At 39.4% G+C, this 23,519-nt stretch overlaps 1 protein-coding gene across 2 annotated transcripts in view; it reads right to left on the bottom strand.

Moving 5' to 3' along the window:
• Positions 1 to 23,519, bottom strand: part of GNG2 (G protein subunit gamma 2) — a 139,293-nt gene that overhangs the window by 103,340 nt on the left and 12,434 nt on the right. The window contains exon 2 of one of the 2 annotated variants that reach the window (XM_027111238.1): positions 15,107 to 15,147. The exons of the other annotated variant lie outside the window; for it this stretch is intronic. The gene's annotated coding sequence lies outside the window, so the exon portion shown is untranslated. The remainder of the gene's footprint in view (positions 1 to 15,106; positions 15,148 to 23,519) is intronic. 2 annotated transcript variants of the gene reach the window in all.

The raw sequence follows: 23,519 nt of genomic DNA, 5'->3' as shown, positions 1-23,519 counted from the left end.
ACGGGGGGGGGGGGCGGGTAAGGGAGGAAAGGAGAAATGAACAACTTCTTCATACATCTTTGCACTGGTTTACTTGTTAAAAATTTTGCAAATTAAACATATCTAATAAATAAAAATGTAAAGAAAAAACAGAAAAGAAACAAGACTCTCAGGCTGGCTATTACCTGAAAATATATCTAGGGGCAGCATCTATAGCAATGGTCCATTTAACTTTATCGAATGTAGTGAACAAAAACCGATTTATTTCCTTGTCTCTTTCAACAAGATGGTTCAAAATAAAAACCCAACCAATTATTTGTTACCTAAAACAAATTTCAGAATTTGCAGTAAGATTAGGAAAAACAAAGATTCAGAGAACATTAAGTATTGACAGGTGCAGCAAGAGGACCACTTTTACACTGCTAATGAAGAGTAAATTGATGTAATCACTTTCAAACAACTTGGCATTACCTAATAAAGTTGAGCATTGCATATTCTATGACCTAGCAACTGAATGCCAAAGTATAGGTCCTAGAAAAACTCCTGGATAGGACTAGGACACATGTACAGAGTGTACTGTGCAGCATTTTCACGACAGCAAAAAGCTCGAAGCAACCCAAATGCCCCAAATGGGTAGAATGGATAAATAAAGTATGGTATATTTCACACAGAGGAAGAAGAATACTGATGTACTAGTTAGTACTAGACAGCAGTGAAAATGAGTGAACTTTAGCTGCACACATCCACCTAGGTAATCTCAAAATAAAATGTTAGGTAAAAATCTAAGCCAGAGATAAAGTACGATTCCATTTCCAAAAGAGGTGACACTAAACAATTTAAGAAAAAGCAGGGAAATGACAAATAAAAAGTCCAGATTACAGCTTTATAGGAAGAGGCAGAAGGAGGAATGGGTCTGGGAGAAGCAAACAGGAGTCTTTAAAAGTGGTACTCATCATGGGGCTTCCCCGGTGGTCCAGTGGTAAGGAATCGCCCGCCTTCCAGTGCAGGGGATGCAGGTTCGATCCCTGGTCGGGGAACTAAGATTCCACATGCTGCTGGACACCTAAGCCCCTGCACCTCAACTAGAGAGAGAAAGCCAGCATGCCACAACTAGAGAGAAGTCTGCGCACTGCAATGAATATCCCGAGTGCTGGAACTAAGGCCCATCGCGGCCAAAAATTTTTTAAATCAATCAATCAATAAAATAACTATTAAAAAAGTGGTACTCATCAATAAAGCTAGAGGGAAAAAAGACAGGGAATGTATGTATGTTTGTTTTACTAACAGTCTTTCGTGTGTATATATATGTGTGTATACATGCATACATTCTTTGGATGTATGGTATGTTTCACTCACACACACGTGTGCACACACAGAAAGAATCTAGGGCAATGCCTGCTTGTGCCTACAAAGCCTATCCTAGTACTGGAGAAGTCACTTAACCATCTTGCAGGTATGCTTTGCATTGTAAGTGCTTAATATATAAATGAATGGATATATTTTAGAGTAATACTCAAAGGAACAACCCTGGAAGCCATGTTCTTCCAGGGCCAGGGTAAAGTGGAAATTTCTCCCATGCAATTTTTTTGTAGTGTACCAGAAGCCGGAGAGAGTATAACAGAAAAATCCAAGATGAGCACACACACAGACGTACAGTTTTTCAAGTCACCTTGGGAAAACTGTATTTGTTAAGTTGCAGCACAAAACAAAGGTAACATTTCTGGGTAGAGTTACATGGGTTTTACTTTCACCCCGGGTTATCCTTTTCATCCACTTTATGATTTAAACTAAATGACACCAAAGCTCAAACCTTGGCTGGTAAGATTTTCAAAAGCAGGGGGAAAAAATGCTTTTTCTCGGTTACAAATTGTGAGTACCTATGAAATACTGATTTATTGGGAGTAGACCAGATGGTGCTCTGTTTCCAGATATTACAATGTTGGTCCTGATTCACTGCAGTGGAGCAGCTAAAAGCCTTCTATATAAGGCAGTGTTTCACCAGGTGAAGGAAGAAAATTAGAAAGGGAGGAAGTCTGTCCTTACTCTCATCCTCCACAGCTGTTGGAAACCAAAGTTGTTCCTCTAATTGAATCACTACTAATTCTAAGCTACTGGCGTCTTTCCTTTCCCAAGGATTATTTTGAATATTTGGACGTCTACTTTACTCTGTTCTGTCTACTGCTGTTAGGAGTTTGGTAAATAATCTGATTTAGCTAAGATGCTTTACTGACAGGATATCCTGTAGATGGTTAACTAAGGCTAGAGGAAAGAGTGATTAGACAATCTGAATGCACATTATTTTTAAAAGGAAAGGAAAAGACAAAAAAGTTAAAGTGGTACAGGCCCTTCATCGTCTCAAGTAAACCAAAACAATATGATGCCAAACTACCTCCCCAAATATGAGTTATTTACAGATGCGACATGTTTACTTCACGCTAGAAAGTTCCATTTTGTGCTCATGACCTGGAAATGCAGGTGCAGCATAATCAACGAGGCTCTAAGTTTTCTCTTTAGCAAATGAAAAATGGGAAATTAAATTAATTGCTGTCCTTGAATGCTTTTCCCTAAGCAAAGGTGCACAGATTGCTTTTTTAAATATGGGCTTTATTGAAATATAATGCACATAAAATTTTACCCTTTTAAAGTATACACAATTCAGTGACTTTTAGAAAATTCAAAATTGTGCATCCAGGGGCTTCCCTGGTGGCACAGTGGTTGAGAGTCCGCCTGCTGATGCAGGGGACACGGGTTCGTGCCCCGGTCCGGGAGGATCCCACATGCCGCGGAGTGGCTGGGCCCATGACCCATGGCCTCTGGGCCTGCGCGTCCGGAGCCTGTGCTCCGCAACGGGAGAGGCCACAACAGTGAGAGGCCCCCGTACCACAAAAAAAAAAAAAAAAAATTGTGCGTCCATCACCATTATTGAATTCCAGAGCATTTTCATCACCCCAAAAAGAAAATCCATAGTTTTTAACAGTCACTCCCCATTTTCCCCTCCCCACTCCACCCAGCTCCTGCAACCATAAATCTACTCCTTATTTCTATGGATTTTCCTGTTCTGGACATTTCAATAAATGGAACCATATATCACATAGCCTGTTGTGCCTGGTTTCTTTCACTTAGGATAATGTTTTCAAGGTTCATCCACATTGTAGTATTGAATCAGTACTTCCTTTTTATGGCAAATAATATTCCATTGTATAGATATACCATAATTTTATCCATTCGTCAGTCGATGGGCATTTGGCTTGATCATTAATGATAAAGAACAAAAGAAAGTCTAGAAAGCAGAAGGAAATGGCCCTCAGCTCAGAAACTCAACCTAAGCCCCAGACTAAGAGACAGTTACTGTGATACCTGCATTTATACCCCATTCTTGTAAACCACGCTATTCCTAGAGATTGTTACTAGAAATATCAGCTGTGGTAACACGGATAAGAAATTTTTTTTCTTATACTATTAGTGAGGGAAGAAGAAGGGAAACAGAATTAAAACATAATTGAGTAATATCCTTCAATAGGTTAGCAGATAAACAAATTGTGGCATACCAATAGTCTAGAATACTACTCGGTAATAAAAGGAATAACATATTGATACATACACCATGGAGGCATCTCCATGTAATTTTGCTGAGCAAAAGAAGCCAGACAAAAGTGAATACATAATATATAACTGCATTTACATAAACCCCTAGAAAATGCAAACTCTTCTAGACTGACAGAGAGCAGATCAGTGGTTGTCTGAAGATGGGAAAGGGGAAAAAGAGACTGTTACTGGGCATGAGGAAACCTTTGGATGGGTTTGTTCATTATTTTGATTGTGGCTATGCTGTCACGGATGTATGCAGCCAATATTCATCAACTTCATATACATATCATTTATTGTATGTCCATTATATTTTATGTCAATTATATCTCAATAGAGCTGTAAAGAAACACTGTTTTTTAAAAAGTAAGTATACCTCCCCCCAAAAAGTGTTTGAATATGTGGAAAACACTGCCTTTATTTTGCATATATGGTTTCAATTAATTTTGTAACAAGTTAAATTACTCTCTTTTTACACACAAGGAAATTTGAGATTGAGAAAGCACAGAAATTTGCCAAGATGGTCACAGTCAGTACCAGGCTGAGATCTCAAAGTCCATGCCCTTTTCACTACACCACACTGCCTCTCACTGTTTCTGTTATAGACCCAACTCTTCTTGAATCCTTGGGTCCCAGCATTTCCCAAGTCAGGGAATTTTCTGGTCCACAGAAGTTTATGCTTTAGGGTGGTATTCCAAGTTTGTTTTCTTTTGCCTATCATTTTATGTTGCCACAAATGCCTCTCTAATTATGGGGATTTATCCGATTCAATTGATTGATTCATTCTCAGTGGATCAAAGTAGTTAATCTGGATTAGATCAAGGCAAGTAATCCTGGTCCCTAGGTCAAAGGAGTGAAAATAATTTGTCTGAGATTAAAAGCAAGCTGGACAAAACCAAAAACTGGCTACTCAACCCACCAGAAGTGGACATTGTACTTCTCTGGGACAATAGTCATTCCTTTGATTACGGGAGGCCCACAAATGTGGACTATTCAGAGTTGCTCTGAGGTATCTAATTACTTTTTACCACCCCTTCCCCTAAACTTGAACTTCAAGTCTAGGTTGCCATCCAAGTCTGAGCAGGACAAGCACGAGGGTGGTTTCGTCACCTCTGTACCTCCTCCAGATCGTGCTTCATCACACAAACAAGGGAATGTTCTCCAGATGCTACCAATCGCGTTTGGGTCCATTTGAATAATATGGACCATGAACTTGATTAAATACAGTTAATGAAAAAGTGAAAGTTGGTTAAAACAATTTTTTTCTTTTTGATAAGACAGCTAGATTTAGGAGAGAAAGGGGTACTATTTCTTTCATGCAAAACTTTCACAATGAAGGTTAACTGTGCTGGATACCTTTCATTTGCCCCTCCAAACCCATTCTCCATCCTGTTCTACCCGGCTCTACACCCTAGGAGACTGAACTACAGACTCAGAGGCAGGCTTCCTTGTCTTCCGGTTAGGTTTGGTCAATGGGGAGCATAAGCAGATAGAAGGAAAGAGGAGAAGCATTTCAGGGTATTTGTTTCCTGGCATCCCTGCCTGCAGGGTCATTATAATCTGGCTACAGCCCTTTCCTGGAGGTCACAGCTCCACTCAGCAGGATTCTCTTCTCCCAGCCCTCATCCTTTCCAGTCTACGGGTAGCAAAGGAGCCCTGAAAAGGTACACTCTCCCTTGCAGTTTCCCTATACTCTGCTCATGTCCTTGTAAATATTCTCTTTATTAAGCTCTCCTAAAATTAATTGATTTGAGGATGCCAACTGTTTTCAGTACAGTTGACATTTTCTGAGGGTTAAGAGCATGCTTATTCAGAAAATGAACTTATTCCAAGTCCTCAATTTATATGAAGACACTGACATTCATGGGGTTGATATCAAGCCCAGACAAAGATAAACAATGGCTAGGTGAGGTGTGGAGTGGGGTGGTCAAACAGCACTGATTCAACCTTCCTGCCTTGGTGATTTTGTAAGGCAAAGGTTTAGATTTGCAAGAATAGTGAAAGTGGTGGATATATTTCTCAGATTTTAAAATGTGAGACATGTAAGACATTCAGGTTGCTATATCATGCTTCTTTATGCTTACAGACCATGTTTCCATGGTGACTTTGACCTTTTTGCACATGCTATTCTACTTAGATTGAGACTTTAAACCACTTTTTTTTTTTGGCTTTAATGATCAAATTTAAAGAAAGATATGTTTGCTACAATAAAAACTGCCTAAATGGCAAATCTAAGAAAGAGAACAAATTTGTTCTGTGCCATCTGTTTTCTCTCACTGAGAGATATTATCATATATAGTGAAAAATGCTGTAGAAGTGAAGTGATGCTTCCTGTGTCATGCATAAGATGTAATTTCAAGTAGATTTTGATTACTTATAGTTTATATATCAAAGACGTAAGTCCCTTAAGGTAAAAGATGGATTTTGATCCTATCTAAGTTCAAAATAGCTAACCTCCCATCCCAAGAATCGCCTCAACTGTATCATTCCCAAATGAAGTACTAAAAATAGAATAGCCACTTTAAGGTTGATTTTCTTTGATGATGCCAAAATGTCATTTATAAATCTGTAAACTTCTTTTAAGTGAAAAAGCTAAAATGTTGAAGTATTAATATGATGTGTTTATTTTTGTTTGGTTTCTGTTATTGTGTGTATGTTTACCATGGATTAGGACAGGAGATAGAAAAAGGAAACTCATTGAATTAACCTGAGCCAGTGAGGTAAGATCTATCCCTGTATTTATGATGGGTCTCTATTAGAACTTAAGAGTATATGAAAGGGGATACCCAAAGAAAATCTGGCAGCTTCCATTGACTTCGGCACAATACCAGATGGCTCTTGCAAAGCTCTCACTTCCTATTTTCCAAATGAGTGGTAATTTCATTCTTTCAACTTTTCCTAGTTCAATGCAACATATTAATGAATAATACCATCTTGCATCTGTACAGTGTTTTACAGTGTACAATGTACTTTCCTATTCATTATCTCAACTCATCTTTACAGTAGTTCAGATATACAGTACTTCAGGGAAAATATTAAAACCCCCATTTTACAGATGAGGAAACTAAGGCCCGAAGATATCACACAGGATTCCTTTAGTAGCAACTTGACTTAGGTTAGGTAAAAAATGGGAATATATTGGCTCACATCAACTGGATTGATGGACTCCAATTCTCACTGGGCTATCTCTTTCCTTCTCTTTATCGCTCTGTCTCTCTCTCTCTTTTGCTCCCTCTTTGTGCGTCAGACTTTACTCTCTCAACAGACTGAAACATGGCCTTACATGATTCTTACTACCTTGAGACTAGAAAGGATAGGACCTCTCCTCCCTCAACTTGAGTTGGAAAATTCCAGAGAAAGAATCTATTGTCCCTTGCTGGGTTGCATGCCCACCCTTCAGACCAACTCCTGTAGCATGGTGATGAAATACTATGGCATCCCCAGCTTGCGTCAAGTCCCCAACCCTCTGGCCAGTACCACCCAAACAAACAGAACAGGAATAGACATAGCCGGTGAGGAAACTGTGAGGAGGGCATACGGACTGCATTAAACAACTTGTCCAAGGAGCAGAGTCAGAACAACTTCTAACTGGATCTTCAGACTGCAAGCCTCCCCTTCACTTCCAGCCTCCCACTACAGGGACCACAATGGTGTCACCGAGCCCCTCTCTTCTTCATGGTTGCCAGTGTGGTCTGGTTCAAGGCTAAAACTTGGAAAAGACTCGATTCTCGTCCCAATCCTGTCACTCGTCAGCTGTGTTCATGGGCAAGTTACCTAACCTCTGGGAACCACAGCTTCCTCCTTTGTAAAATAAACAACTTCTGTGTCACAGGGTCATCAAAAGGATGAAGGGAGATAACGTACTCCAGATGACTTTGAAAATGATGAAGAACTACCTTAAGGTTTATTACTTACATTCTGTATGTAAATCTTACAGAGGCTAGAATTCACAGTAACAGTCTTCAGTTGTCACCCTCCCTACCACCAGCCCTCTGTTGGCATCATTTTGGTTCTGACATTTTTACTCTTTCAGTTTTAAAAAAGCACATTTCAAAAAAAAGCATCAAATGGTGTCTCAAAATGAAGAGATTTGGTCCAGAAGAGAAATTTACGAACAGACGGTTTAATGGCACTCTTCATACTCACATTTCAATACAGATTAACCAGGAGATGGAAAATTTCTGGAGGGCACACACGATACTATTAACAGTGGTTATCTCTAGGGAGTGGGCTAGGAGTTGATGTTTGGAAAGAAACTTCTCTTTTTCATTTATTCCTGTGTCTACTACTTGAATTTTTAAAAATCTCCCATATACATTCCTTTCATAATTAAAAAAAACTAATTAAAAAATTAAAAGCTTAGTTATCACAGAAAAGGAATATGGTATATACCTAGAATAGTGTCTGACACTTAAAAAGCTTTCAATACATTCTGGCTTATTAATCAAAGTAGGCATTTCTAGTTACCACCTATCCAGCAAAGTAAAATCAACTTCACTAGAATAAAGGTCACCTCTCATCTCTGTGAATGTACATTTTCCATGAATCACATTGTGAGAAATGCTCATTACCACCTGCTGAGGATATGGTTTTAAACGCTTACACCTTCACACACCAAAACTGAAACCTACCTTCTTAACGCCCAATTATAAAACACAGTACATTGGGCTACCTCTCGACTCTATTACCACTGCTCTTGTAAGCACACTGATTAACATCACACAGAGCATGCTGGGGTTCTAGGAACCATTCTATCTTACAGCTGGGGGTTTGCACGATATTTTCTAAGAAATTAAAGGTTACATGGCAGCATATGCCAAAGCTAAAAGACAGATTTAAACAGCATTTAAAAAATGATGCAATGGCTATGAAGTTTGGATGCTGTGCACCAGTTAAGTGCTATACTGGTTGCCTAGTTACATCTCTGCAAAAGGCCAAAAAAGTTGTCTCTAAATCTAGAAGTAATTAAAAACCTTAAAGTTTCACCATTAAACCAATGATTATGTGTGAAACCCTAGGCAGTCATCCCTTAAAATAAGTGCCCGTCAGACTTTGATCAGGTGGTAGCCCTTGGGAATGTCCAAGGAGATATTTTAATAAAAGACATTTCTATATACGAAATTTTTTACCATGCTCACATTTCGTTAAAGTTACCACATCTGGACTCTTCCTGTTTTGTCATACCCAATTGCAGTCCGCTACTATAGGATATTAAAAAACTTTCTAACCTAGTTGATATAACTTCTATCCCGTGAGAGGTGGAAAAGAGTCCAGTGTTTTAAATTGTTAAACTTTAAAAAAATTTTTTTATTGCAATCAGCTTTGCAAATTATAGGCCAGTTTATAATCCAGTAACAAAAACTATGCATCTTAATACTAACAACTAGTGTCTTAACTCTATGAATTTCCTGATCGGTTCTGCCTGACAGATACTTTTAAGTCCAAATATCTTCTCCCAGTAATGGGACAGGATGAACAACAATTTTGGCCTAGAAATTTAAAAACATGAGTGTATTAAAATGGATGTGACTTTCTCCAGAATTTGAAGATAGGGAGACACAGTCTTTTTTTTTCTTCCTCTTGAAGTTCAACGTTTTTTTTTGAGGTAAAATTCACAAAACATGAAATTAATCATTAACCACTTTAAAGTGTACAATTCAACAGCATTTAGTACATTTACGATGTCACGTAGCCATCATCCCTATTTAGTTCCAAGACATTTCTATTACCCCCTGCACCAGAGTAGCTTGGATCACTTGGATCTCCTATTTACATTTACTCTGTAATTTCTCTTTGGAAAGGAATAAAAGAAGCTGAGTTTAAACAACAGCATAAGGATTTCATCTCCTTTCATTTCTTCTGGAGCTTGTTTGATTCACAAAAAAAAAAAAAAAAAAAAAAAAACAGCTGAGGCTCAAAGCTGAAAGGAGGCTAGTCTTCACAAAATGAAACCAGGCAGGATTGAGAGTCTTAGAAGGAAGGAACCCCAAAAAGGGATTGACAAGAATATCAGAATAACTCACAATCTATCCAATCTATCCTCATCAGAAACCCAGATCTTACCTCCAAGACTGATAGTGTTCAATCTTTTTTTTGGAAGAAAAAAAAAAAGAATTGAAAGAGAATTCCTTGTACCTACCAACTAGAACAGTTTAGAAGACAGTAAACAAACATTAAAAAAAAAAAAAGATTGCCAGCTCCTCAAAGTCAAAGCCTGTTCTAGGGAAGCTAATGTACTGCCCTTCCAAGTACGCTTACAAACTCTTTGTCCCAGTGGCTTAGAGAATAAAAATCTCCAAATGAAGGTCACAGAAATGTAAGAAATGAGGCTGCTTCTGTATTCCTGTTTTCCTGGTCTGGCTTTGCTGTGGGTGAGGGCAGGGCAGAGCGTTATGGAAGCATGGAGGAAGGGCTGAGTAAGAATCTTCACCCAGATGCAGCCAATTACTTACATCAGGGTAAGCAGCTCATGCTCTACCACTGGGAGTCAGAGAGCACCGATGTCTTAGAGCTGGATAAGACTCCAAGACATGATCCTCTCCAATCCCCTCCCCTTGGGCATCAAGATAGTATTCCTAGTACTTATCTATTCTTGAACATTCTGTGCTGTCTCTTAGAGGGAAAAAGTTCAATTTTGTTATACAAAAGGCAGGATTCAAACGAAGAGAGCACCATGCTGCTTTGGCAAACTTGTAATTTCCATACATGCTGACATGCTGAAAAAGATCCAATGAGGTTCTGTGGTCACCTCAATAAGAAAGCTATTAAAGCTGTGATCATCAGAGATGCCAGTAACACTGGGGAATTAAAAGAGTGGGCCATGAAATCTAATAACATTTTATAAATGTTGCTGGTTCTTCTGAGTTGGTTTCGGGCAAACATGTATATGTGGATACAGATTTTTCCAGAGTTAGATTCACCCTTACCCTCAGCCCAAACCCTTGAGGTTACTGTCATTATTTCATTCAATCAGATTTTCTATTTTCACAATTCATCGGCATGACAGTCACTCTCCACTAGAGCTGTTTTTAGACAGCTAGGCGCCCAACTGTCCCAAATTACCCAGAACTCCAGGAGTTTTAGCACTGAAGCTCCCAAGTCCCAGGTAACCTCCCAGTCTTGGACAAATCAGGATGGTTCGTTACTCTACAGCTAGCCCTAAGTTTGGCCTTCAGATCTGTATTGCTGACCTGTCTTGAAGTGGATAAAAAGGGGACTCGCTACAAAAATAGCTGCAACATTTAAAATCTCCATCAAAAATCTCTGGCTAGGGACCTCCCTGGTGGCACCGTGGTTGAGAATCCGCCTGCCAATGCAGGGGACACGGGTTCGAGCCCTGGTCTGGGAAGATCCCACATGCCGCGGAACAACTAAGCCCGTGCGCCACAACTACTGAGCCTGCGTTCTAGAGCCCACGAGCCACAACTACTGAGTCCGTGTGCCACAACTACTGAAGCCCGTGCACCTAAAGCCCGTGCTCCACCACAAGAGAAGCCACCGCAATGAGAAGCCCGCGCACCGCAACGAAGAGTAGCCCCTGCTCACCGCAACTAGAGAAAGCCCGCGGGCAGCAATGAAGACCCAATGCAGCCAAAAATAAATAAATAAAATATAAATAAAATTTTAAAAAATTCTGGCTATATTCTACCCTGGAGATGGTTTTTAAAAAATAACCCAGTGATCCATTTCATTCACTAGGTGAGCAATGGTTTCTTACTTTGTGGGGATGACTTACCTAATGTATGGTGGAAATTAAACCATACTTAGAGATTAGCTATAATAAATACCACTACAGTAAGGTTCTAAAATATTATGTTATTTTTTCCTCCAACTTCCACATGTTAGAGCCTAATAAATAAAGCACAATGTGACAGGCAGACATAACAGCATAAAATAAAAATATCACATTTCTTTGGTGCCATTCAAAGACCTTGGAACCTGCACACTGTAGGCAAACTCTCCAGAGTTGGAGAAATGCCAAAGGCAGCACGTTCTCCAGAGGCCACACCCATAGTACCAGAAAGTCTGGCCAAGGAAGGAGCCATTGGACTTCAACCTGTCCACTTGATCCAATGCCAAATACTCCAAGAAAACTAAAAGCCTCAGTGCCTGTATTTACTAACAGGTTTTGCAGAGTCAAGACAAGAACTTGCTTCATCAACTTGGGAACCCTAAACCTTCTCAACTCTATACAATGAAATGTAAGATAATCCTATCTCTGCTACCTGAGGCATTTCTACCTTTCTGAACAATTAATCTCTTTTACTTTGTAGTAGGCAGAATAATAGCCCCCAAATAGGTCCACGCCCTAATCCCTGGAACCTGTGAATATATAAACTTACGTTTATAAGTTTATAAGGGACTTTGAAGATATGATTAAATTAAGGACCTTGGGATAGGGAGAGTATCTTGTATTATCTAGGTGTGCCAAATCTTATCACATGGGTCCTTAAAGTCAAAGAACATTTCCTGGCTCAGTTCAGAGGAATGAATATGGTGGAAAGACATACGGAGATGGAAGGCTGTTGGCTTTGAAAATGGAGGAAAGGGGACTCTAGAATTCTTCCCTAGAGCCTCCAGAAAGGAACACAGCTCTGTCAGTACTTTGCCTTTAGACCAGTGAGATCTCTACAGAACCTAACTTGCAGAACTGTAAGATAACATATTTGTATTTGGTGGATTTGTTTTAATCCACCAAGTTTGTTACAATTTGTTACAGCAGCAAACAAGAGAGGAATACATCCTTCATCACTGCTGTTCAATTTGCATAATGCCTTAGTAGTATTTTGCTTTAAATCTCAATATTTGACCATTTCTTGCCTAGTGTTTAATTTGCTTCTCTGTACAGACATAAAAAATAGATTTGGTACTAGAACAAATATGCTCAAAATCCCTCCAACAGTGCAAAACAATATTTCCTTTTACATGTCTATTTTGTTTAGTTTCTTTCTTTAGTTTGTTAGCACAGAGACCACTTACATAAGGAACTACTTTGCATAACTGAAACCAGTAATTTTGCATGAAGCAAAAATGCTTGTAGGTAAGAGTAACATGACAAACAACCTCTTTAAAGGTGTGTAACGACACAGTAGTTCTCAATGTCTCCTTAGGGCACTCTGGATACGCCAATGGCTGGAAGATGCCACTGGCCTTTTGTGAGCCAAGGACAGGGATACCAGAGAATACGAGGAAGAATTGCCCCATTCAACGTGTCAGCAACCCGCACCGAGAAACTCTGCTTGGATTGCTTTGAAACATTTAAATACAGTGATTAGTGTGAAAGAAATCAACACCAACATCAGACAGAGAACATGAAAAACTTACTTTAAAAGCCTTCATTATTAATAATATTTGGTAGAGTGTAGGGATGGCTTAGCCCTCACCTGAAAGATATTAAGTACTTAACGCCAAAAGAACCTCATTATGGGGTTGCAGAAGCTATACATGGCATTAAAAGCACACATACACACAGGCCTTCCTTCTAATAAGCTCTAGACCAGAGATTCTCAGTCGTGACTACACATTGTAATCACCTGGGGAGATCTTATAAACTACAGATGTTCAGACCCCTCCCCAAGGGATTCTGACTCAAGTGGTCTGGGTAGGGTTTACATATCAGTGCTTTCAAACACTTCCCTGGAGATTCTGATGTGCACCCAGGACTGAGAATCACTGCTCTGTACCATCCATGAGCAGTCTATTGGACATATCCGTCTGGATGTGGCCACTCCACAGATTTGAATCTGTTCCTCTCTTCCTGTATCTGTAGCCCAGTTATCATCACTCACTGAATTTCCCAAAAGACAAATTGGGGAGTTTTTCTAAATGTCCTCCTCTCCTTCATCTTCAATCAGCAATTTCATCAGTTCTCCCATATCCAGCCCATCATTTGCAAATCCAAGAAGTCTACTGGTCTCCCTTCCATTAGCTTTTCTCTATTTTTTCTCTTAAGAAGGTTTTGATACTAGTAAATACTAAATATTGGCTGAATGAGTACATGGATAAATGGCTAGCTTCAGCAAAGTAAGTTAGGTTAAAAGCAGGTTTTATTTTTTATTTGCATTTTGCTGTAGCCACTAAATAGTTGTATAAACAATTAAAAATCCAACAGCCAAATTCAAGCCATCATCATATAATCCAATGCTCCAATGGGAAAAGAAGAGAAGGGGTGGAGGTATAGATGAAACAATACTGGTCATGAGTTATAATTGTTAAAACTGAGTGATAGGGATATAGAAGTTCATTATATTATCCTTTCTATTTGGTATATGCTTGAAATTTATCAGAATGAAGTTAATTTTAAAGTGGGCGGGGAGGACTTCCCTGGTGGTGCAGTGGTTAAGAATCCACCTGCCAATGCAGGGGACATGGGTTCAAGCCCTGGTCTGGGAAGATCCCACACACCGTGGAGCAACTAAGCCCATGCGCCACAATCACTGAGCCTGCGCTCTAGAACCCACGAGCCACAACTACTGAGCCCTCATGCCACAACTACTGAAGCCCACGTGCCTAGAGCCTGTGCTCCACAACAAGAGAAGCCACCGCAATGAGAAGCCCATGCACCACAACGAAGAGTAGCTCCCACTCGCCGCAACTAGAGAAAGCTCATGCGCAGCAACGGAGACCCAACGCAGCCAAAAAATAAATAAATTTATAAATAACTAAATAAAATAAAATAAAATAAAATGGGGGGAAGTCCATGTCAGGACTAAAGGAAACTGCATCTCGGTTGGGGAGAGAAAACACATTATCACCTGTCTCAGCAATATGGTGACCTTTCAAGTCTACAGCTAGATTCAAATGGCTTTACTCAGTTTCGAAAGCCAAGTCAGTTTCTTCAAGAAGAAACCCCACCAGTATTAAATTGACCTTTTATTGTGACTGTTGCTGCTGCTGAAAAAGCCCTTATAATGTCTACAACCAATCTGTTAAGAACAGGGTTTACACTTCTCTGGGCTAATCTACTCTGACATCTGTCTTTCACTATCCTCAATGGCTGCCACCAATTAATCATGTTCAGTGCCACAGAGACACAATTTGTTAAGGCAGTGACCTCAAAGGCTTCCAAACTCAGGTTTTTAGAAGAAAATGGGTGAAATCTGAGTGAGAAATCTGATTGTTTTGTTTTGTTTCGTTTGCGTTATGCGGGCCTCTCACTGTTGGGGCCTCTCCCGTTGCGGAGCACAGGCTCCGGACGCGCAGGCTCAGCAGCCATGGCTCACGGGCCCAGCCGCTCCGCGGCATGTGGGATCTTCCCGGACCGGGGCACGAACATGTGTCCCCTGCATCGGCAGGTGGACTCTCAACCACTGCGCCACCAGGGAAGCCCCGAGAAATCTGATTTTTAACTATCATTAAGGAGAGCCATTTTTTTTCCCTTTAAATCCTAAAGTCATGTCAACATTGCTAAAGACTATGAATGTTTCTTTTTGATCAACATCACATGTTAAATGCTTTCATCTCTAGGCTTAAGATTTTTCTTTAACTCTTGAAGTTCTGATTAGATTTAAGGTCCTAGAAGAAAATATTTCAGAATTCTTACCTCTTCAGTTCCCAAAGCCTGAAGCTCACTGGCAGATCTGGCTGTTGAGAAAGCAGAGTGGAGAATGTATTGGTTTTTTTTTTAAAAAAAAGAGAAATAACATGATACATAAAAGCTGAACAAGCAAATAAATGTTTCTGTAAATAGGGTTTGGTGGTGAGGGCTGAATAGCTCAAGGGGCAGAGGGGCTCACAGGTCTACCTTTCTGAGCCAAGAAACAAACATTTTGTTAACTCTTTTTCTTTGAAGAAACAGATTTGTGAAAATAGGAGTCCCTTTCTTTGTGAACTTCCCTAACCTGAAAGAAAACATGAAAATACCAAGTCGGCTTGGAAACCTAGGGCAAGCACAGTTCTTGGTGACAGAGGCTGTGTACCGCTGAGATGAATGAGAACAAGCTTTCCTCCTGACCTAACTTGATTAGCTCCCAGCAGGACCGAAGTCCCAGATACACTCTTTCTCCAGGTGTTAGGGACAGGGGTGGGGCTCCATTCGTGTATATCTAACCCTTTAAGAGGGTAGGTTGGACAAGTTAATGGTTAAAAAACGTCGTTAGCATCCAAAGCTGAAGGCTGTTTAGAAGTAGAAACACCTATACCCTTAGCCACTCACGATCTTTGGGATGCTGGGCAGAGTCGGCCTAATTCCGCCTTGTGTGAGTGTGGTTCCTATCTAAGAAAGTTCCTGCCTTTACTTCTGAAAAGATATCCAGCAGCCAGCTCAAAGGGAACTGCCTAAGCCTCAGGGAACGCTTTACCATTCATATTTTGCTGTGTCTCGGAACTAAGAGTTACTTAGCATCTAGAGCATTATGACTGGGAGTGTAAATCAGATTCATGTTGGGTCCTGAGACCAAATGAACAGCAGTGTCTCTAGAGATCTCCCATTGCCTAAGACTGGCACGTGTGCTAAAATCTCAGCCCAACTGATTATATTCCCAGATGACTATACGGGACCATATGTTTTTAAATGAGCCAACATTATTAGAAAACCATTATCTCATGATTAATGACAGCAAAGGAAACAAAAACAAGCCAAGGGCAGAAAACAACCTATTTTCAGAGAATAAACCCTAGGGATAACAATGATTAGTGGGACTTGCAAAATAAGCCTCGAAGGGAGCTCTGAGTCCAGCACTCTCATACGTTCTTGGGAGAGCATAAATCAACACAATCTCTCTGGAAAGCAGTTGGGCAATATTTATCAAGATTCCAAATATGTTCTCACCCATTGTCTTGGTGATGTCACTCCTTGACTTGATCCAAAAAATGCAAAGTATAGACAAAGAAGTATTACCAAGGTGTTAGAAATAGCCTAAATATGAATAACATAACCCATTAAGTAAAACAGAAAAATTCCACACGATGGAACTTGGAAACAATAAATACAAAAAATTTAAGTGATGAGGAAGAATACACACGGAATAAAGTTATGCGAAAAGAGAATACAACATTATATATAGAGTATGACCTCAGCTAATTTTCTAATATCTATATATTATATATGTGCATTTTTGAATACATTTTCATATTTTTAATACTCTAATATATCACATACAATATGTTCTAGTAAATATTATACATATCTTTCTGATACATATTTTTCTAGAAAAAAGATTGGAAGAAGGTATGTCAAAATGTTAACAGTGTATTATCCCTTTTGTATAGAAAATGGAAGTACCAGAAATTGCTAGATATGCCCCAGTATCTGCTTTCCCCTTCTTCCATGCTTGTGATAGAATCTAAGCTAGGCACATACATGTCAAGAATAACTGCTTTTCCCAGCCTCCCTTGTTGCTAGGTGTGTGGCCATGTGACAAAGTTCAAGGGGATTGCTGCAGCAGTGATGGGTGCAACTTCTGGGTCATGCCGTCCCCTTTCCAACTTTCTCCCTTCCTACTGGCTATAGTGAGGTCCTTATGGTAGGAAGCCACTTTAGACCATAAAGCAAGGAAAATATGCTTGGAATGATGTAACAGTGTGATAGAAGGAGACTGGATACCTGGATGATCTTGTGGAGGAGAGTTACCTTACCAGCCCTGGACCACACACCTCTGGATTGTTATGTGAGAGAGAAATAACTTCTCACTTCTGTAAGCCACTGTGAAATCAGGTCTCTGTTCTATGTGGTTCAACCAAAAACCTAATTAATGGAAGGGGTCAGTCTTAATTTTTTTTTTTACACTTTAAGTATTTTCCAAATTTTCAACGATCACCATGAATTACTTTCACCATCAGAAAAAGTTTAAGTTAAGTATTGTTTACTAATCTTAAAAAGATTAAGACAGCATAGAATGAAGTTTGGGTAACATGTGCCTTCTTCCCACATATGAGAGGAAAAATGAAATCCACAGTTTTAAGAAATAGTTTTTACACCATATGCCAGGGCAAAATCACACACAAACTCCCTGCATTTGCATGACCCTTTAATCAAACTCCACGGCACTTTATTTCAAGCCTTTTGAAAAATAGTTTTAATAAGGAAAAGTTGTAGAAATAAAATTTGCATGAGGAATACTCTAAAAAAACCTCTAGTCAATGTATTATCCATTTAAGAGGATACCTAGGCTTCTTAAAGTAAATCTTAAATCATTCTTAAAAACCAGTTTTGTAGGTGCACTAACTCATACCTTTAACTTAAGGGTGTTGATTGTTCTCCATACAGAATCATAATGAATCACTCCTCAGTAATCCCACTTTGTTGACTGTCCATCAAAAAAGCATGTATGTTGGGATTTCCCTGGTGGTGCAGCGGTTAAGAATCTGTCTGCCAATGCAGGGGACACAGGTTTGAGCCCTGGTCCAGGAAGATCTCACATGCTGTGCAGCAACTAAGCCCGTGCACCACTATGCCACTATGCCACAGTAGCCCGAATGCTACTGAGCCTGTGCTCTAGAGCCCATGAGCCACAACTGCTGAGCCCGCGCACCACAACTACTGAAGCCTGCACACCTGGAGCCCATGCTCCACCACAAGAGAAGCCACTGCAATGAGAGGCCTGAGCACAGCAATGAAGAGTAGCCCCTGTTCACCACAACTAGAGAAAGCCCACGTGCAGCAACGAAGACCCAACACAGCCAAAAAATAAATAAATAAATGGGGGAGAAAAAAAAAAAGCACGTATGTTGATTTTACTTTCCCCTGGTGTGATGACAGATTTGGCAGAGTTCACATAACCTCCTTGGTCTCCTCTGTGATCCAGGGACCTATATTATAAGATGACTGTCCAAGATAAAGGAGTCATATCTACTCCATAAAATAGAGAAAAGAGACCTGGTCTACTTGGGGATCAGATCTGAAACAATGGCCTCACTAAAACCCGTCTCTAACTGTATTAGAATAATGCACTGAGGAGCGTTTAAATCTGTAATAATGTTATGCCAGTGGCATTTTGGCACCTTTTAGAGACTCACTAAAGCCCTGTGCACCTTCACACCAGACACTTACCGGGTAGATCTGAGAGACTTATATGTAATTATATAGCAGATAAAGGACCAATCTACCCCCCTTCTTCCTGAGAGAATGCCAAATGGCCCTTTTCTCTCCTATGAATCACAACACCCAACAGTAAAACGGCTAACTTATATTCAGTAACAAAGGGAGGATGCCAGAGTTTCTTTAATTCCCTCTCAGGACAACTGTGCCAGTACATTTTCAAGAAACCCTACACTCTCTTGTGATAGTCAAATTGAAGCTGATAGTCAACGCTCTGAATTCTCAGTTTCTCTCCGCCTCTTCCCTTTACAGGAACATAAGCAACCCAACTCCACAGGCCTAATTACCATGGTAACACCATGCACCGTGATTATGAGTGTGTTTGTTTTTTAAAATGACTCACAGATTGTTCCCCCAGAAACCCCAGACACACAGGTTTCTGGCTGGTTTATAAAATCTATCCAAAGTTTTCTTGCAAATGTCTTGCTCGTCATAGCACAACTGGTGTGACAGCAAGAGAGTCATCAAATCAATATGCCCATCTCCTTAAGGATGAAAAAACCCCACTTGGTTTTTTAAACACTCCAAGATTAATCAATTTAAAACTCGGGTTAATAATGAAATTAATTTGAGTTTGTACACTGGAGAAAAGTAATCTGTTTCTAATTTAAATAATTAAGGTAGTTCATAATGTAGTTTTAGGGACCCAAATAAAATTATCAGGTGAAATAAAATCAACAGTAAAAATTATCAAATAAAATAGCCTACATCGGTGCATACATGGGCGATCATATGTAAAGTGTTTTAAAAGAATAAATGTAAGTCCTTTTTTTAAAATTAAAAATGCATTTTCTTTTCCTTAACACTGTCTGATCGTAACAATATAACTTGATTCTAGGGTAAATGTAAGTCTTAATGCCGAGATGTTTTTAAACTAAGGTCTAAAATAAGGAGATTTATTTTTAAAAAGCAAACATGAAAGAGTCCAGATATTTGGAAGAACTGTGGACTACTTCCATCTATTTATCAATACGTATTATTTAAGACCCTCTATGTACTAAGCACCACTGTTTATAACTGAACATTGTAATAGGACTTAGGGAAGACTATTTTCTTACTGAAGACAAAGGTCATGGGCATGGCTGAGTCCTTCATCTTCTCTCAGAAGATCCTTTGTGTCACAAGGCACCATTCTGGATGAGCTTTTAGTGAGAGGGACCATGACCCAGTGATCACATCAGGCCTAGAATTCAGAGTCCTGACGTGGGCATCATGGGTGGCTCTCTCCAAAAAAAATAGATGTTGGTAATTTTGGTATATTGATTTTCCTCTGTACAAAATGGAAATAAACCCTATTTCAAAAGAAATTTAGGGCTTCCCTGGTGGTGCAGTGTTTGAGAGTCTGCCTGCCAATGCAGGGGACACGGGTTCGAGCCCTGGTCTGGGAAGATCCCGCATGCCGCGGAGCGGCTGGGCCCGTGAGCCACAACTACTGAGCCTGCGCGTCTGGAGCCTGTGCTCTGCAACAAGAGAGGCCGCGATAGTGAGAGGCCCGCGCACCGCGATGAAGAGTGGCCCCCACTTGCCACAACTAGAGAAAGCCCTCGCACAGAAACGAAGACCCAACTCAGTAAAAAAAAATAAATTAATTAATTTTAAAAAAAAAGAAATTTAAATGAAAAATTTTATATAAATCTATATAAATTAAAATGTGAAGTACCCTGATATTTACTTATGGTACAACATATGATAAGCAGACACACACACATACACAATTCATTAAAAATGACTATCTCCAGGACTCTGGGAGGGCTCATGACAAGGAGTACCTCCCAGAACTTCTGCTGTCAGTGTACTTGTCCTCAAGGTGAGACACAGCCACACCCTGCCTCTGCAGGAGACCCTCAAACACTAGCAGGGCTGAGGGCAGACAGCAGAAGCAAGAAGAACTACAATCCTGCAGCCTGTGGAACAAAAACCACATTCACAGAAAGATAGACAAGATGAAAAGGCAGAGGGCTATGTACCAGATGAAGGAACAAGACAAAACCCCAGAAAAACAACTAAATGAAGGGGAGATAGGCAACCTTCCAGAAAAAGAATTCAGAATAGTGATAGTGAAGATGACCCAGGACCTCAGAAAAAGAATGGAGGCAAAGATCAAGAAGATGCAAGAAATGTTTAACAAAGACCTAGAAAAATTAAAGAACAAACAAACAGAGATGAACAGTACAATAACTGAAATGAAAACTACACTAGAAGGAATCAATAGCAGAATTACTGAGGCAGAAGAAAGGATAAGTAACCTGGAAGACAGAATGGTAGAATTCACTGCTGCAGAACAGAACAAGAAAAAGAATGAAAAGAAATGAAGACAGCCTAAGAGACCTCTGGGACAACATTAAATGCAACAACATTCGCATTATAGGGGTCCCAGAAGGAGAAGAGAGAGAGAAAGGACCAGAGAAAATATTTGAAGACATTATAATTGAAAACTTCCCTAACATGGGAAGTAGCCACCCAAGTCCAGGAAGCACAGTGAGTCCCATACAGGATAAACCCAAGGAGAAACATGTCAAGACACATAGTAATCAAACTGGCAAAAATTAAAGACAAAGAAAAATTATTGAAAGCAGCAAGGGAAAAATGACAAATAATATACAAGGGAACTCCCATAAGGTTAACAGCTGATTTCTCAGCAGAAACTCTACAAGCCAGAAGGGAGTGGCATGATATACTTAAAGTGATGAAAGCAAAGAACGTACAACCAAGATTACTCTACCTGGCAAGGATCTCATTCAGATTCAATGGAGAAATCAAAAGCTTGACAGACAAGCAAAAGCTAAGAGAATTCAGCACCACAAAACCAGCTCTACAACAAATGCTTAAGGAACTTCGCTAAGTGGGAAACACAAGAGGAGAAAAGGACCTACAAAAACAAACCCAAAACAATTAAGAAAATGGACATAGGAACATACATATTGATAATTGCCTTAAACGTGAATGGATTAAATGTTCCAACCAAAAGAACCAGACTTCCTGAATGGATACAAAACAAGACCCATGTATATGCTGTCTACAAGAGACCCACTTCAGACCTAGCGACACATACAGACTGAAAGTGAGGGGACAGAAAAAGTTATTCCATGCAAATGGAAATCAAAAGAAAGCTGGAGTAGAAATACTCATATCAGATAAAATAGACTTTAAAATAAAGAATGTTACAAGAGACAAGGAAGAACACTACATAATGATCAAGGGATCAATCCAAGAAGAAGATATAACAATTATAAATATACATGCACCCAACATAGGACCACCTCAATAAGTAAGGCAACTGCTAACACCTATAAAACAGGAAATCAATAGCAACACAAAAATAGTGGGGGACTTTAACACCTCACTTACACCAATGGACAGATGATCCAAAATGAAAATAAATAAGGAAACAGAAGCTTTAAATGACACTACAGACCAGATAGATTTAATTCATATTTATAGGACATTCCATCCAAAAACAGCAGATTACACTTTCTTCTCAAGTATGCACGGAATATTCTCCAGGATAGATCACATCTTGGGTTACAAATCAAGCCTCAGTAAATTTAAGAAAATTGAAATCATATCAAGCATCTTTTCTGACCAAAAAGCTATGAGATTAGAAATCAATTACAGGCAAAAACCGTAAAAAACACAAACACATGGAGGTTAAACAATATGTTATTAAACAACCAAGAGATCACTGAAGAAATCAAAGAGGAAATCAAAAAATACTTAGAGACAAATGACAATGAAAACAGGATGATCCAAAACCTATGGGATGCAGCAAAAGCAGTTCTAATAGGGAAGGTTATAACTATACAAGCCTACCTCAAGAAACAAGAAAAATCTCAAATAAACAATCTAACCTTACACCTAAAGGAACTAGAGAAAGAAGAACAAACAAAACACAAAGTTAGCAGAAGGAAAGAAATTGTAAAGATCAGAGAAGAAATAAATGAAATAGAAACAAAGAAAACAATAGCAAAGATCAATAAAACTAAAAGCTGGTTCTTTGAGAAGATAAACAAAACTGATAAACCATTAGCCAGACTTATCAAAAAAAAGGGAGAGGACTCAAATCAATAAAATTAGAAATGAAAAAGAAGTTACAACAGACACCGCAGAAATGCAAAGCACCCTAAGAGACTACTACAAGCAACTCTATGCCAATAAAATGGACAAGCTGGAAGAAATGGACAAATTCTTAGAAAGGTATAACCTTCCAAGACTGAACCAGGAAGAAATAGAAAATATGAACAGACCAATCACAAGTAATGAAATTGAGACTGCGATTAAAAATCTTCCAACAAACAAAAGTCCAGGACCAGATGGCTTCACAGGTGAATTCTATCAAACATTTAGAAAAGAGCTAACACCCATCCTTCTCAAACGCTTCCAAAATACTGCAGATGAAGGAACACTCTCAAACTCATTCTATGAGGCTGCCATCACCCTGATAACAAAACCAAATATACTACAAGAAAAGAAAATTACAGACCATATCACTGATGAATATAGAGGCAAAAATCCTCAACAAAATACTAGCAAACAGAATCCAACAACACATTAAAAGGATCATACACCATGATCAAGTGGGATTTATCCCAGAGATGCAAGGATTCTTCAATATACACAAATCAATATGATACACCATATTAACAAATTGAAGAATAAAAATCATATGATCATCTCAATAGATGCAGGAAAAGCTTTTGACAATATTCAACACCCATTTACGATAAAAACTCTCCAGAATGTGGGCATAGAGGGAACCTATCTCAAAATAATAAAGGCCATATATGACAAACCCACAGCAAACATCGTCCTCAATGGTGAAAACTGAAAGCATTTCCTCTAAGATCAGGAACAAGACCAGGTTGCCCACTCTCACCACTATTATTCAACATAGTTTTGGAAGTCCTAGCAACAGCAATCA

Source organism: Aethalodelphis obliquidens, unplaced genomic scaffold (assembly GCF_003676395.1).
Source record: "Aethalodelphis obliquidens isolate GAN/ISIS:26980383/991018 unplaced genomic scaffold, ASM367639v1 scaffold10, whole genome shotgun sequence".
Taxonomy (NCBI): Eukaryota; Metazoa; Chordata; class Mammalia; order Artiodactyla; family Delphinidae; genus Aethalodelphis; species Aethalodelphis obliquidens.
Note: the sequence above shows the minus strand (reverse complement) of the source record. Positions and strands in the feature narration are given on the sequence as shown.